General features: G+C 43.8%; 1 protein-coding gene across 4 annotated transcripts in view; it reads left to right on the forward strand.

Moving 5' to 3' along the window:
• Nucleotides 1–206: 206 nt before the first annotated feature.
• The window catches only part of HAUS5 (HAUS augmin like complex subunit 5), a 343,036-nt gene continuing 325,637 nt past the window's right edge, over nucleotides 207–17,605 (forward strand). For 2 of the 4 annotated variants that reach the window (XM_085615895.1, XM_085615898.1), the window contains exons 1-2: nucleotides 284–331; nucleotides 17,221–17,285. The gene's annotated coding sequence lies outside the window, so the exon portion shown is untranslated. Of the gene's footprint in view, nucleotides 332–17,220; nucleotides 17,286–17,605 lie in introns of all 4 variants that reach the window. The other 2 variants (XM_085615894.1, XM_085615897.1) reach the window with 2 other exon arrangements.

The raw sequence follows: 17,605 nt of genomic DNA on the forward strand, positions 1-17,605 counted from the left end.
TATACCTTGCTCAACTAGACTTTCCTGCTTCTCTTTCTTTTCGAAACACTTTCATAATTTACTGCGCAGAGTTACAACCTGCACGCTGTAGTCGAACCCTACCTGACTTACTTAACTGACACCGCGTGACAGTTATTTCCCCCAACCAATCATAGCCACGGGCTAATCGTGGCCGTAGCTTCACGCATGGCGTGCATGTTTTGACGTACGGGTCAGTTTTTACTCCGCCTGCTCTGGGAAGTTTGAGGACTTCCTTTCCCAGACTGCTCTGCTCCTGTGACGTAGAAAACGCGCCCAAGGTTTGAGCCGAGGTGGCGGGAGCCCGGGCACGGTAAGTGAGTGAGGACTAACCGTGCAGTGTTCATTATCAGCCTGCTGCGAGACGGTCTCTGGTCTCTAGTGACGTGAGCTGCCAGCCAGAATCTCTGGCACCCGTCTGTGGTCACGAACGGTTGAGCTACCTGCGTCAGACGCTGATTTCTGCTTATAGTTTGAAGAATGATTTATAAAGGGTGTTGCATATACTCTTTTTTTTCCTCACACATGTAATTCTATACTGCGGTAACCTGCCTTTCTTTTCTCCGGTTACATCAAGGAACGTTATGTTTTGGAAGTTCCATATTGCCTGTCTCTGGCAGTTAGACCTTTGCAGAGCTACCTGTAACATCTGCTCATGCTCGGGTCTGCTATACTTATTCATATTTATTTACAGTAATTTTATATAGCGTGAACTTTACCCAAAGGTGGCGGAGCGCTTTACAATATAACGAAATAAGTTACATAAGGAGTGAGAGTCTTATAGGATCATCTTTGTCGACTTTACATGTTAACAAGTTACAATGGACTTTAATTTATTACAAAGATACAATTTCATTTATAAAAACGGAAGGTGGCACAATTAGGGTAATACAGGTACAAAATACATATTTACAAAATTCATGAGGGTCATGACCTGGATTGAATTATTCATAGAAGTGTCTTTGGAAGAGAAGTGTTTACATCTGTTTTGAAAGTTCGTACGAAGGTGGTGGTCCGAAGGATTGGAGGTAGCAAGTTCTAGATAGTAGTTGCATGACCTGAGAAGGATTGTGCCATAAATCTTTCCCTTTTAAAAGCAGGAGGTTTGAGCAGTACATTTTCAGCATTGCGTGAAGGTCTGGAGCTGCCTGATATTTTGAGTTTGTCGCCAGGTAGCAAATGGTGGACAGGTGTATGGCTTTATGGGTGATGCAGGCAGTCTTGTAAATTGGCCTAGCTTCAATCGGATGCCAGTTAAGAGAAATTAGTATCGTGTAATATGATAATTGTTTTGGGCCCCATAGATAAAACGTGCTGCTGAATAGAGGGTGGATTTTAGAGGTGAAAGGTGGATTTCGGGGAGGCCAGCAAGGAGAGAGTTGCAGTTGTCCAATCTGGGGAGAACCAATGATTAGACCAGAGTTTTTAGGTCTTGCTCGGGTATAAAACGCCCCCAGAGAAGGCGCAGTTGAGAGCATGCGTTCTTGGCAATGGTGTTGATATGGCAATGTAGGTTGAGTCTTTTGTCTAGGATGACGTTTAAGGATTAGGCGCTGTCATCAATGGTAGGTTTGTTAAGTATGTTCGGATTGTCCATCCGTGATTGAACAGAAGGAGAGTTTGAGGTGGATAGAAGAAGAAATTCTGTTTTGGAGGGTTTCAGAATTGGGTGATGAATCTCCATCCAATCTTGGATGGATTTAAGGGTGGTGTTTAGGATTGAAATGATGTTGGTGGAGGGCACCTTTAAGGCAGATTTGGGTGTCATCAGCTTAGAGGTGATAATGGACCCCGGATTTGTTTAGATTTCCCAGCGGTTTCATGTAAAGATTAAACAGGGTAGGCGCTAGGATCGAGCCTTGAGGGTTGCCTTGTTCCATCGCCTTTTATGTAGAGAGATAGTTTGCTATTTTGATCTAAGATCTGCCCAAGAGGTAAGATTCAAACCATTTGAGCACTGTGCCTTTAAAACCCATTCTTTGATTTAATGTGTTCAGAGGAGTGTTGTGATTAACTGTGTCAAAGGTAGCGGATAGGTCCAGAAGCATCTGCAGACAGGGTTTGCCTGAGTCAAGTACTCGCAGGGCATCATCGATAACTTGTAGCAGGGCAGTTTTAGTGCTGTAGCTTGAGTGAAGCCAGATAGAAGTTTGTCAAGAAGGTTGTTGTCCTTGATATGTTGGAAGAGTTGCTCCGCCACACGTTTTTCGTTTTTTTTAGCAAGAAAAGGGAGGTTGGTGATAGGGTGGAAATTGTTGAGGTCATTCACACCAGCAGAGGTTTTCTTTATAAGTGGGGTAACCTGCCCTGTCTTGAGGGTAACAAGAAGGGAGCCTTGGTTGAGGTTAACCAGACTGGTCCATTAGGGGAGTGATCCAGCGGTTTACCAGCTTGTGTTAATCACACACTATATACTCACCTGGGCCCATAAACATTCATACAATAAGCTAGTAGTTCCGCTGGGGTCAATTTTGATTTACCTGCAGGATTTTGATATCTTTACCTAAATCTTTTCAATCCAATCTCCTTGACCATGAATTTCCTCCGGTCAATGAAAGCTAGTAGAATAGGTAGAAATAACATTTAAGGTTTTCTCCACTAACGACCGACTCGAAGAGTTTTAAACGTTTTATCAAATCAAAATTTTGTGAGTCAAAGATCAAATACATGTTAACATCGGGTTCATTCAGGAAAGAAATCAAGTTTTTAGTTGAAATATAAGACTCATTAAAATATTGTGATGACAGTACCTGAAGAGGGAGAAACAAAGAGCAGGTACAAGGAAAGATTTCACAGAATTATATTTACCCAAGATGATAGATGAACCCAACTCCTTGAAAATGAGACAGGTGGAGTCCACCAGGACAGGTGGAAGACAAGGATCAGGACAGGTTCAGGACCGGAAAGGTAACCTCTTCTAAGTGCAACGCCAGCGTCGCACCCCTCTCTGGCACTACTCTCCTCGATTTTTCTTCCGCAACTCCCTTCTTGAATGTGCCGCCTCGATTTTTCTTCCACGATCCCCTTCTAGATGATTGGATTCTTAGATTGGTATTTCAGTCTCTCGAGCATAGTCTCTGACATCTACAGTCTGCCTAGGGTCTGAGACAGCGTCTTCAACTGCATAGAGTCATTGACGGGTCTGTGACATCTAACTAACCTACCTCAATTATACTATTCTGTGCTCATGTACCACCTCCAAATGTTTCAATATCGTGAAATCTCCTATTTCTGATTGGACAAGGTGAGTTCATCACACCATGCTAAATGTAATATTTTACTTTAGGTTCATTGTTCAATGTTCCCGCCCCTTAATTTACTTTCCCAAAGCTTTATTCCCATCCGCATTTCACATTATGATCAATACATTTTATATAAATTGTAATTTGTGTTTCCTCTGTCCGGGTCGATGGGTTAAGTTCCCAAGAGATTCTTGCCAGTGCGACCTTGGCTGGGTTTCAACGGTGTCATCATAGCTCCGGGCAGGGTTTGAGTGCGCTTGTGCACAGATCAGGTGGGGTAGAGATTTCAGTCACCCTCTGAGGCCCAAATACGAACTAATAATAACGTCAGAGAAAGACCTGCTAGAATACGAAAATAAATGAATTCACCATATACCCCTTATCTCTACTCTATCCCCATTTACTTATATAAATCTTTAACATTAGCATTTAGTAGAACTTGTAGGGTTTGGTTTAAGCAATAGCATGCAAATTAACATGTTGGTTTCAAGCGGCCATTTTAGAAGCTACTGCGCAGCTGCAAAGTTTTCCCTCCAAGCATAGAAAACGTCATACTACGTAGATGCAGTAGACGCATGTGCAGTGAATTTCCCGTGTTTTGTCGGCCATTTTAGTGACACTCTGGTTACTGGTTAGTAATACACATAGACAAGCATCCCCTAGGTTCAGTGTAATGTGTGAAATGCAATTATTAGTATTCACAAACCGATTTGATTACGGTATTATACGTTATTTTGAGGATTGCATCCGAGCAAGTTTCTTCGTTACGAAACTGTAGTAATCAAGTCCACTCAGTTGTGATGATTTAAGTAGGTTTATTGGAAGTTGGTACAAGATCACAGGTAGATAAAAAGAGGACCAGATGAGGATCTGTTCAGGTCCAGAGGGAGACCCCACCAGGAGCAGCCAGCAGGCAGCTCAGCCCAGTCAACTGTCATTACTCACTGCCATTTCCCAACATTCTGACAGCATCATCACCTTAACATTCCACTGGTGGTAGAATGGCATTGCAGTAGCATTTGCAGGATATAACATATCCCCCTTCCTTATACGGGAAAACATAAAGCTAGAAACATAAGAGAAGAACCTGAGAAAGTGAAAGCAAAATGATTATACAAAAGCAGGGAAAACAACAACGAGAGAACAATGATCATAAGAAAAGCAGTGTGAGAACAACCATAGAGAAATTAAGAAACAGAGAAGAATCAAACATAGAAACCATCCTCCCTTCTTACACAACAGCGAAGAGGAAAAAACAACAACGTAAGAGAAACAGATAAAAGAAAACACGAAAGATTGCCCCAAAGCACACCCACTGGCCAGAACAGGAATGAAATGGAGGCTGAAAATGGAAAACGAAGAGAACACAGAGCAACAGATACCGACGAAGGCAGAGGAAAAAACACGACAGAAAAACAAAAAAGAAATAAATCCAGAATCCACAAAAGACGCGAGAAGAAGACCTCAGAAGGAAACAGAAAAGAAGAAAGAAACAAGGAAGATGAGGAAAAATATAAGGGTAAATCCCCATCCAAACACCATTATCATAAAGCAATGACAAAATTGTAATGCAACGATAACAGTGCAAAAATAGCAATAAAAATAGAATATTAACAGAACATACTTAGCAATGAAACCACGAAAATCACCCAAATAGGGTATAAACCTAAGCTAAATATGTGAACTAGAATACATGGGTGAGAACCCATGACTGATCTATTGGGAAAGAGAACTTGTGCACAAAACTGGGAAAGCTCCCCATACACATATAAGTGTAAGAACAAACTTTGTGTGGAAAACCCACACCGTGCACTGAAGTAATGTAGCACATATGAGTAGGTACACATGACCTATTCCAAACAATGAAAGGAATATTTGGGTAAGACCCCTGGTAATGCAAAAGGACTGAAACCTTTGCATGAAATCCCTGTAAAAGGGTCGAACAGACAGTGTTTGGGTCAGAACCCACACTTATCCAATAGGACTGAAACCTTGCATGAGAATTGACAGTGCATGGGTAGGAACCCATATACTTAATGCAAACGGGCTACACCCTTGCATAGCTCCCAGGAGGGAGAATCGAGTTGTGCACAAAAAAAAAATACACCCTATGTAGAGTAAAAAGACAAGCGAACTAAACACATGAGAATTATGCGTACAGTGAGCAAATGGGACTTAAACCCATTGCTGGCAAATCGGACTAAAACCCATTGCAATCCCGATGTTGGGAGACACATGGCATGCCAAAAGACAGTTAACAATGGACTAATTACGACGTGTACCCTGACGGTATGTACCTACGGGGTGAATACCTAGAGTCCATGAATAATATTGAGACATAAGCAATCAAGCGAAGCCATAGCGTTTGAAACACAACGTAATGCCATAGAACTGTGACACACGCCGGTGAGCGATCTTTCACCCGAGTCGTGCTAGAAAAGAAACACACTTATGTAAGGGAACCAATAGCATGCACAGAAAACAAAAGTAACGAGGAGGTGGGAATACAACCCACGGTAATATGTAGGGAAACTCCAAACACAGAACATTTGAAAACGAAGCTTGGACTCGCTAAAACCATTAGTACAGGTAGATGAAAAATACCATGTTAAAATTACCCATTCCCCAAAAATGGAGAAACACTTATGGGAAACAAACAGGCTGAGTTAAAAATTGGTGTGCCTGTCTTCGAATTAATAGACAAGCGTGGGACAGATCGTGACACTTCATGGAGACATGTCATAGAAGTCATCAAACAATAAACACGGCAGAAAAATGAAGAAACTAGCAGTAGATGAAAGTACTCAAACTTGAATGAAATCCACCTGTGTCCTCAGACCTAGACTCCATTTGTGCTGCTGAAAAAAAACATACAACGGCGATGCTTCGACAATGTACCTCAGTCCAACGAGAGTCTTAAAAGCAGAGCGTCACAAGAGTCTTAACTGCAGAGCGTCCCTTCCCTTTGGTAGGACTCAGACTTCCGTAGTTGCAAGCATCTCCACGTTATCGATGCGTGATCAGGTTGGCAACTTGAAGGGAACACCTTCCGAAAAAGCAGGAAACAAAACGTAGCTGATCTGCCAATCCTAAAATGGCGGCACGCTTAAAGACGCCGCACCGGATGGCTTGCGGCAAAAACGTACACCAAACGTCATCCACAGCACGGAGAATGAAGAAAGCACACACGTCATGGGAGACATCACGGAGGGAACAAAGGTATGGAGAGGCTGCGCGTGATGTCAGTGTGCGCGTGCTGGGAGGCTCGTGTAGATTTTGAATGACCACGCTTCAACTGCCATGTCGCAGCACCAACCCCTGAAGTATCCTAATTAAAAACAAAAGTCCCCCACTGACCAACTAATGTAAAAAAAAAATGATTTGCTGCGGGGTAAAAACGAACAGGGATTTAGCTGGAAATATCAGATGACAGAAAGTCAGAAGTTGTAAACGCTGCAGAAATAAACCCCAGGTGTCAGGGAAAACACACTCTCGATGATGGTGCCCACGGCAGAAGCAGGAGGAAGTGGCACAGCAAGGCTTTGAATGAGAAAGTAAGAAGGCTTACCCTCACTTAAAGTACAATACAAGTAGAGGTAGCAGTGAGCAAGTTGCACTATTCCTTTCCAGAGTGCAGACGTTGATAAATGGCAGGCTATGCAGATTAGAGTCAGACACACACTTCTTCCAAACAGTGCAGACGTTAATGAGTGGGAGGCTTACCCTCACGTTAGTGGGCTTACCCTCAGTTGAATGTACAGCACAGCCCACGTAGAATTAATGGGGAGTAGGCATGCCAAGTTGGAATGAGCAGCTCCAGAAGCAGCACTTCCCCAGATGCATAGGTACAACTGGCAGACTGTTGTGGGCGACCGATGGGAGGTCACTGGTGGGGTCCGGATGCCAGTTGGGGTACCTTGACTTGAGTTGCAGAAGGTTCTTTATTTCAAGTTGCTTGAAGTCCTTGAAGAGGTGACAGAAGTAGGTTCTTTAAAGATCGTCGCCAAAATACTGTAGTAATCAAGTCCACTCAGTTGTGATGATTTAAAGTAGGTTTATTGGAAGTTGGTACAAGATCACAGGTAGATAAAAAGAGGACCAGATGAGGATCTGTTCAGGTCCAGAGGGAGACCCCACCAGGAGCAGCCAGCAGGCAGCTCAGCCCAGTCAACTGTCATTACTCACTGCCATTTCCCAACATTCTGACAGCATCATCACCTTAACATTCCACTGGTGGTAGAATGGCATTGCATTAGCATTTGCAGCAAGTTTCTTCGTTACGAAACCTTACTCTATCAGGAGCGTGCAGGTGTAGAAGTCCAAGGCAATGTTGCTAGGGATGGGGTTGATAGAATGGTTAAAGGTTTTGTTTACAGAATGCTTTTGTGGAGGGCATCTTTGTTGATGACATCAAATCTCTGCTAGGAGACTTTGGATTTGCAGTCTTCAAGAGGGGTAGGATGAATGACTTGGTCAACGAGCAATTTCACTTTTTCATTGAATAGTGCGAATTCTGCTGCTTTCTTGGGAGGGTAGTCACATTTGATGGTTGAGGATGAGTTGCTGGTGGTTTTGATATGGTCTAATAGCTTTTTAGGTCTGTTCTTGGCGGAGTCGAGGAGGATTCTAAAGTGAATTGCTCTTTCACTAAAGATGTGTTTGTGATAGCACGATCTTTCGTAATGGAGATTAGAAATTGTGTACTGGTACCTCTGCCTGAATAAAGCCTCCAGATAAACTACAGGGTGTCTGCAAGTTCCAGTTCTGTTTAGTTTCCAACTTAAATCAATACAGTGGCCAGGAAATATATTTTAATTTTGCAATGTTATATAGCGGCGGACATGGCAGTAGCATGAACGTGCAGATTGTTAGTTACAATAATTACGTTCAGACTTATTGCATCGGTAGCTGCGACCAGGACAAGTGGTAGCCGCGACCAGAACAAATGCAGCTGTTGGACAAGGGATGTGCACAGTTCAAGCGTTGATTAGGATGGTGGGGACACACAATGAAGGTAGATCGTCTCCTGGATAGACCACTTGGGTACGGTTGAGGGTCCTTTGGGACCTTATAAGTGTTTAGCCATGCAACAGTTGCATAACTAAATACTTATAAGGTCCCATAAGCGAGACCTATTGGCTATGCCAAGCGGCGTTGCGGCCGCGAAAGTGAAAGTGATCGCGATTGAGATCGCGATCAAACATCAAAGCGGCCATGCGGCCGCGAAAGTGAAAGTATTCGCGGTAAAACGCGGTGCGCGCGCCCGCGCACATGCGCTGTAGCTCTAGGCTGGCCTGGTAGCACTTTTTGGAGCCCTCTCGCCAGACCAGCGCATGCGCTGGGTCAGGCGAGACCTAAAAATAGAAGTGTGGAGACTGATCATAGTTGTTCATGTTCTCTGGGCCGAGTGATTGTTTTTTCAAGGTAAGATACACTTAACCCACTTTTAGTCATTCTGGAAATAGGCCCTGTTGAAGAGAGGAGGTGATTATATTGGTCTATAGTGGGAGTAGGTGTGTGGCAAGCAATTTGCTGATAGACCCTGGAATAGCATCCTGAAGGTGGTTTGAGGGTTTCACTTTGGAGATTATTCGCCTTGGGTCTCTCGTCTGGAAATGGAGGAGAAAGAGGACCACGAATGAAGCGCCATGCACTGAAGAATCTCATTTTTTTGGAGGTTCCATGGTGTGTAGCGAGATATGGATGTCTCTGATGTTTCTATCAAAGAAATCCTTAAAGTTGTTGCAGTAGGCCACTGATGGTTCAAGAGCATAAGTGGCGGAGGGGTTTGTAGTTTGTGCGAAAACCTGGAACAGGCGCTTTGATCTGTTCTTTGCAGAATTCACGAGTGTTCTGAAGTGAGAGGATTTAGTTCTAAGGATTCGATCGTGTACTGTTTTCACGCTATGCAAAGCTTATTCATACTCTGATAAGAGGATGCTAATCTCCATTCTTTCTCACACTTTCTGATAAGCTTTCTCTCTTTCTAAAAGTTATTTTGAGAATCGGAGGGTTTTGGTCTAGATAATTTGCACTTCAGGTGTGCAAATTTGTCAAAGGGATTCCATGCAGGAGTTGTATTTGTCAGTGGCCTCATTAATATCAATGTGGGGTGTAATCGAGATTAGGGTAGGAAGGGCCATGCTGGCCATGACTTCTGTGTCAAGGTTGGATTTCTCCCTGAACCATATTTACTCTTTCTTGGGTTGTCTGGAAGTTTGAAGATTATCAGGTCAAGGATAGCACCTTTGTGTGGTGTGGGTTTAAGACCGTGTTGTTGGAGGTCGTCTTTGAGAAAGGCTGTAAAGGTGTCCATCAGGCTGTTACCCTCAATTCCCCAGTGGGTTTTGAAGTCTCCAAAGAAGGTTGTGTTGTTTAAGCTTATCAGTTGAAAGGTGAAGATCTCCATACATTCCTCGAAGAAGGAATTGTTATGACCCAGTGGATGGTAATTCACATTGAGTCTGAGGTTGGAGATAGAAGATGTGGGCATTTCCACTGACATGCATTAGAAAGACTGAAATTGAGTTGTTTTGAGGATCCAGCATCTCAGTGAGTTTCGAGACCTCACCCTAAATGGACTTGGAGGGCAATAGAGAAGAACCTACTCTTCATAACTTGAAAAAGAGGGCTGCTTTCGTACTTATGACCTAACCCTTCTTTCCAACTGGCACCCCTCGGATTAAATAAGCAGTCATGAAAAAATAGCAAAACTCGTTTTGGGAGTGATCTTTCCTTTGTTTCCAGGAGGTTAGAAGGCCGTCTCCCCAATACCCTGGAAGGTTATTAAGGTTTTAAATTGGAAATTACTCCCACGATAGACTCCCAATAGGAAAGCTGCTCAAAATCACAGAGCTGTTTGAGTGTACACAAAATTTCCTTTCGTGTCCAGTGGGAAGGGGTTTCAACTAGAGCTTTTTACCTGGAGGAACTCTGCCCAAGATGACACTTCTGTGTGCCAGTTCACAGTGTAGTGTGTTCAATTAGAGTTTTTAGTTTTACTGCAGTAGGAAATCTACTTCTGATCACAATAAGATCTGTGAGAAGTCATTAAAGGCTGTCGGTACTAGCAATAAGGATAATGTTTACTACGGCTATGTTACAATTTAAGATCAAAGTGAGTTAGCTTTGTTTTGGCCAGTTGGAGGGGAGTAATTTTAAATATCGCAAGGTTCGAACCCGGTCTTCAGCGCATGATTTAGCTTACACCAACTGCTGTCTCTTCGATTGTACCTCTGACGAGTATCGAGCAGGAAGTGGGTCATGCGTCATGGAGTCTGTCAGGCAAACATCACGTTGTTACTACATTCGTCGTCTTGAATGAGTCTGCTTTGGCGGGGGTAGAAAGTTACCTCATGTCGCAATAAAAAACAAGCATTTGCAATGTAATAGGTCTCGCATTTGCGAAGGTTTAAGCTATTGGCATTGTAAATGACAATGCCTTTAATTTATGTGTTTTAAAAACCAGCATATAAATAAAAGGCATTGCCATTTACAATGGCAATAGTTCAGACTTTCGTAAAAACGAGGGCTATTGCATTGCAAATACTTGATTGTGTTCCTGTCCGGCAGTAACCTGAAAGTTGCCTGCCCGCCCATGTTTACAACTAAGTAGCGTGCTTCCTACTGCCACAGCTGAGCAACCCATTGTGCTTTGTGGGAATTACTACTGTTGTCACACAGTAGAGTTAATGCTGTTCCCCACCTTGACACGCAGCAAAATAAATTTTGGAATCCTCAAAGTTTATAGGATCTGTACAATAAGACGCTGTGCTTGTGTTTACTGAGCCATTATTCATTCAAATGAGTATTTCAAAGGTGACAGCCAAGCGTGGCAGTCCTCTGTGATCGTTTGTGACGGGCAGGGGTTAATTGAGTGATAAATACAAACCAACCAAATATCCATGAAGAGTGCTCGCAAGGCTTACCAGAGAGCAGGAAGCCATTTTTATTTGTTTTACCTTATTTTTTTTTTTTTTACCTTTTGTGCGTTTTTTTTACCTTTTGTGCGTTTTCCCTATCTTGCAAGCCGTTCGATGGACCCCACCGGCTCGAATTAATACTGCAGCCTTATCTCTTCAGAAGGATCACAATTATGTTGTCTTTATTGGGGAAGAACTGCTTATATCAACCGTTCAGTACGTTGCATACGCTAACATGCAATTTCGGGAATGTGCCCGCGCACCTCCGGTATACTGAATCTTACCAACTATTCATTCACAAGGGAGCATTGTGACGTTCACGCCTGCCTTTTTGCACAAGTCTGTTGTGCTCAGCAATAAAACCAAGCATGAAGCATAAAACTAACAAGCGCAGGCGTGCAGCCTGAGGCACAAGGTAGGAGCTGGTGGCGGATGACGGTGTGAACTGGGTTTTAAGGAGCACCAGACAATTATGTTTTCAACTAGTGGAGAAATGCCCCCGTTACGTTTTACAAAAGAAGCCACAGCACAACATTTCCCTTCAGTAATCAGCTGTACTCCCTGCCAGCTGCGCCTTGATTCTGCACCGACTCGCGCCTTCTTTCTTTGGCACACGTCTCTTGCGGCCGGAAGTCTGGGAGTAGGCTGTTTTGGGGTTCACTGTTCTCGGGTGTGCGTCAAAGGTCGATGGGTACCTGGCTCGCTGACCGTGGAGCATCGTGACGTCACTGTATTATTTAACACATGGCAGATTCGAATCGGTTTCCACTGTCCGAAAGTGTCCGGAGAATTTGAGCGTGCGTGATTCAAAAAACCTTTCTGCTGTACAATTAACAAGTGCAGCCAGAGCGGACCACGTTAAAAGTGAAAAAAAGAATGCTTTCAGACCTATGCAGGAGACAGTCTAACGCCGCAAGTAGACAATCCAGTCCTGGTGGGCGGGGCAATAAGTGGACAGGGCGGTAACAAGGAGGGACTAAGAAGCCTCCTTTTCAATCGGAAGCCAGTGTTTACCATGGAGGATGACGCAACCCAATCAAAAAGATGGGTGGGGCTTCAAATCCCTTCAGAAACCGTATTGATGACAAAAAGCCCTCGCAGAGCGAGGAGCGCTCCAGCGCTAGGTCTGCGAGACCTGAAAATAATGACTTTCAGCTAATTGCTTTTACATTCACATGCTCGGATCCTGTTTCATCTGGAAATTTTTGGCATTACTGTAAGTCAAAGCGGGGCATATCGCGCCCTAGTGAGTGCATCTCCCGACATGTTTACATTTGTGTGCAGTATTTGTTAGTAAGTGGGCATGAGCAACAATGCGTTGTTGCTCGGGTCTATTTTCGTATCTTGCACTCTTGGATGGGAACAAGCTGTGCTCGTGGGGTGGGAACTGTTGTTTTTATTCGAACATGATGGAAAGGATATATGCATGTGGAGAGGTTGTTTGGATTATTCGTTGCTGATTTACCATGTACACAGATGTCCTTTCAATAAAAGGAATTCACAAAGGAGTATTTTGGAGTCGTTATTGTTTTCCAGGATCGTATTGTTACCGACTCCTACACTGGTGATGAGTGGGCACTTTTTAGGTCTTGCCTAGCTATTGTGTAAGCGATCGCTATGCGAGACTATAGTAAGGGGCTCCCAAAAGTGCTCCCAAAAGCGGATTGCATGGCGAGCACGCGCACAATCACGTGCATCGTGCCGCCATGCAATCAGTTTGTTATCGTACTTCAAAGGGTCTGCTCCCCCGCCTGGAATGTGCTCCCCCGTCCCCGCAAAGCGCGCGCGCCACGCTCCGCCGGGCTTGTCTTGTTGATTCAAACTGGCTATATTTGTGACTGCAAAAGTCCAATTCAGAACGTATTAAAGTAACTCTGCACATCAGAAATGTCTTTGCGACGGGCAAAATCAACATTGAGAGACGCGACGCAAAGTGAGTGCATAACCGGCATCCTCTCCTGGCAACAAAGCGTTCACTCTCAAACCGTTCCTCAGTCAGAAACTGGCTGTCGAGTGCAGTCAGTAACTTTTACGTATTTGCTCATTTATTAATCGGTATAAAATGTCCGTGCATTTGTAAAAAGTGATACACAACTGCTTCCTGCATCCCTCGTGATGCTGCAAAGTGGATCACCTCCCACCCTTCACCTCGGGTCCTCTGCTCTGCTGTATTACTTAACTGCAGTGTATCTGCTGTTTCACTTCACCACCGTCTTTTCAAGGTTACACTCCTCCTAAGTTCTGACACTACTACCCACCTGCTGCATCGCATCCCTCCATTCCTTTCACAGTGACATTTCACGCAGTCTATCTGCTTAATTAACTCCATCCTCTGGCTACAATTCACCGCTCTCTGCTGCCACCCGGCGGAGATCTGAGTACTGCAGCCTCTCACAACAGTCATTCCGAGCTTCTCGGCGCATTAACGAGTGTGATTGTTTTATTCCATCACCCTTGGGGCCTTGTCTCCTGACAGGTTATACAAGAGTGAACCTGCTCAGCCAGTTCATCTGACTTTAGTAGCACAGTTGCCTCCAGTCTCTTACTCGTTTGAAATTTGGCACGTCCTGTGGGCTATACTCAGGGCTTTCAGTATGCCGGGTCCTGGCGGTGCTCAGCACCGGCAGTTCTAAAAAGGAGATGCTGAGACGGTTCCCTATCGGACTTTCAATTTTTTTTCCCCTCAGCCTCACGCTGATTTTCTTTTTAACTCTACAGCAGCACCACCCTTCACTAACTTTTGATGTAACTTCAGAGTCTCGTTAACGTTATTCAAAGTCTCCTCATTACAGAACTGAAGGATTCTCCTAATATTTACAACGATGCAACTAACAACCAGTGGAAAAGCCAATAGTCCTGGCTTATTGTAGGTGTAATGATACTTGTTGTATTACATATCTGGAAGCAAAGACAGAAGCCGCAAAGTACCAGTCGGGCGGCACACTCTGCTAAGCATAGATGTTTAGCTTATGTTTTTTAAACCACACCCTCAAATACATTGCCCACGCCCCTTTAAGAGACCCCCAAGTTTTTTCATCTCAGTTAAAGCCCTGGCTATACCCTATCCTTACCCATTGGTCGTCGAAATTCCGTGTTATCACAGCTGGCGCAAATGATCGGGCGGGGTTCATTGAGCAGCCAGTGCAGTAAATCTAAGATACAAAAGTGTGAACATTGTGTTAATTGAAACGGTCACGTTTTCTAATACAGAGTATGTCATTATCAGCAAAAGGTTGTGGGGAGATATAGGCTTCATTCTGCTGGGCATGCCTACGGAACTCCATATCAATGCCACAATGCTATCTGTCCGGCAAAGGATCACATCCGGCTATGCAAGCCAAGAGCGTTTGCAAGTCTTGTGCGCATCCAAACCATCCAGGAGTGAAAGTGATTTGACACCTCTAGCAGGATGATACAAAAAACTGAAATATTGCAGTCATGGGTACACCCACTCAAATCTCCTGTGAGCTCAGTTACAACAGCCAACTATCGTCATAAAGCTTGTCTGTTTGGACTAATTATCGCACCGATTGGCATTTTTAGGTCTCGCCTAGCTATTGCATAGTAATTGCTATGCGAGACTATAGTAAGGGGCTCCCAAAAGTGCTCCCAAAAGAGGATTGCATGGCGAGCACGCGCACAATCCCATGCATCGTGCCGCCATGCAATCCATTTATCGTACTTCAAAGGGTCCGCTCCCCCGCCTGGAATGCGCTCCCCTGCCAAGCGCGCGCGCCACGCTCTGCTGGGCTTGTCTTGTTGATTCCAGCCGTCGTTACCACCAATTTGTATAAACACACGTTTTCAGCATATAATTATTCACTTTACATCAGGGTTTTCCAACTCCATTCATTCACAATCACAAAGTAGAGTTTCAAAAGTAATACTTAAGTAAATTGTAGCATTTTTAGGGAAAACAAGCAGCTGCAAGGAAATCTTGCCTGTTTGTGAAATAAAGTGCACCAGTTCACAGACCTAGGAGGCTGCACTACGGGCAGGCCAGTCACCGTCTGCTCGAGACATCACTGGCACAACTAAGCTTCAACCTTCATTTATTGAGACATCTGGTTATATCGACACCAGGACACAACCTGCATGTCACATGGTTGAGCTCTGGTCAGCCCACTCATTCCATCACCCTGCCAGTTTTCATAGAGTACAATAGCCAATCCCGAATCAGATTGCTCAGACCTTCAACCCTGGACCAATCAGACTGTTGGTGCCAAATGAGTGGTTGCCAGGGAAACAGCGTGCTCGATGTCCGCGCCGTAATGACCGAAGGTGTATTTTGACATCAAAACAGAGTACATCATATTCGATCATTACGGGGTGGCAGAAAAGCAAGTGTTTATTGTTGATTGTCATTGTAGATAATATTAACAAAGCAAATGTGGTCTCTAATGGGGGGCACTTATTGCAACGTGGAGTGCGTAGACCACAGTGGTAGAGATCACAGTAAAGTGAATCTAATTCTCAAAAAGATTGATTTTGACATAAGAGCAGGATACAGCTTTATTCAATCTTTAAACAATCATTACGGGGAGATAAAAAAGCAGGTGTGTACTGCTGAGTATCTCTGTGGATGATGCGTAAAACGAGTGAGGTCACCAAATGGGGCAAACAGTTATGAAAGGCTTAAAGTGGGTAGACCACAAACACTACAATAAGGTGGACATAGTTGTCATAGAAAAAAGGGGGGTATGTTTCAAGAAAAATTGTAAAATGATTAAGCGCGGTTATATACGCGCGCTAGTAAGGAGACATCGCTGCACATGTGCATTTGGTCGATAAGAGTCATAAAGACCTCAATGCACCAAAAAAATGGAAGGCACTTATTGCTCATGAAGGGATAGGGGGGGTCTGACGCAGGCCAAAGTTACCAAATTTCAGAAAGATCTGAAAAAATTCACATTTACCAAGGCCTACCCTTATGCCGACCCTACATATACCCCAATAAGCAGAAATAATTCCAATTCTGATCTCTCCGATGATAACTCCTCCATGTCAAGTGGCTCCAGCAATAGCAGCTACAAACAAAGACAAGGGAGGGGAGGAGTAAGAGGGATGACAAGACCAACCTTTCCCCAACCGATATGGCACCCATATCAGATGCCAGGAGGAGGGATACATCCAATGCACTTTCAACAACCCATGTCCCAATGATGGGGTGGAATCCTGGCTACATGCCGGTACCACATTTCCAACAAAACACCTACCACCCGCCTTTTTTAGACAGAGGTCGGAGAGGAAGAGGCAAAAGGAGAGGACACAACCACACAGTGTTTCGTGAGGACTCCGTGTTACCAGCCCAAGAAAACAATCATTCTTTGATCTTCTGTGCAATTCATTTCACAGTTGACATCCTGTTAGAATAACCATACCCCTCCAATCAATTTGCCTTGACCGCCCTTGAAATCCTAGGGCCTCCTCCTCCACAGTCCTGATGAAGACCCGCTTGTGACACTCCACCAAGCGCCCATAGGGTTGAAACGTCGACGATCTATTGTGGCACAGATTGCAGGACATAGTTGTTACCAACTATTTAATTTGTTTAACTTACTTGTTACTGCATTTTGAATCTGTCCTTTCAAAAACAAACCACATTCTCCCACCCTCACCTTACTGCACTATGTATTTATATCACCACTGAGCACCACTATCTCACTATTTTGTATCACTGTATGAATTTGGAAGTATAAAATTCTGCAATGTGTTTCTGTTTATCGAATGTTATCAATTTTGATACATAAATCAATGAAAATCCTTTCTCTGTGTTCTTGTTCCTCTTTCCCCTTTTGTTCAAGAAATGTTTTTGCTTTCAGAAATGTATTATATGTTATGCTGAAGTAACTACGGCTAACTACAATACGCATTGTTTCTACCCAAGGGAACCATTGTTCTTTATACTTTAAATACCCAGGTTCCTAGGGACACAGGGTCACCCCATTGTGTTAATATATAAGATAAGTAACGCAGCACTTTGTTTCTTCTTGTAAATAACCGCACTATTGTTTCTCTCTTTCTTTTCAAACCCTTAGGGTGTGCCATTGTTGCTACCGCCCCCCTCCCGAGACCCATGATGTAGTTGGTGACTGCATCTTATGTGAGACCTCTTCTTCTTTCTTCTTGTTTATTAACACTCCGTGCCCAAATATGCTATACTTTTAAAGCTTTACGCTTAGTGTTTCTCATATAAGTTTTGGTTTATCGATACTACTCGCGATGGGCATATTCCTCGACCTTTTTCCCTGCGAGTTTCTTTCACCGAATTGATTTTGGTTGACCACCTATAGTGCACATTGATCTTGATAAGCAGCACGTATTGTTAAGTGTTACTGCCTATGTGCACTGCGTAGGGCATCCATATTTATATTTTCATCTGTGATTTGCGGATTGAATTACGGCTAACGACTGTTTGTCTTC

This window comes from Triturus cristatus, chromosome 7 (assembly GCF_964204655.1).
Source record: "Triturus cristatus chromosome 7, aTriCri1.1, whole genome shotgun sequence".
In the NCBI taxonomy this organism is placed as follows: domain Eukaryota; kingdom Metazoa; phylum Chordata; class Amphibia; order Caudata; family Salamandridae; genus Triturus; species Triturus cristatus.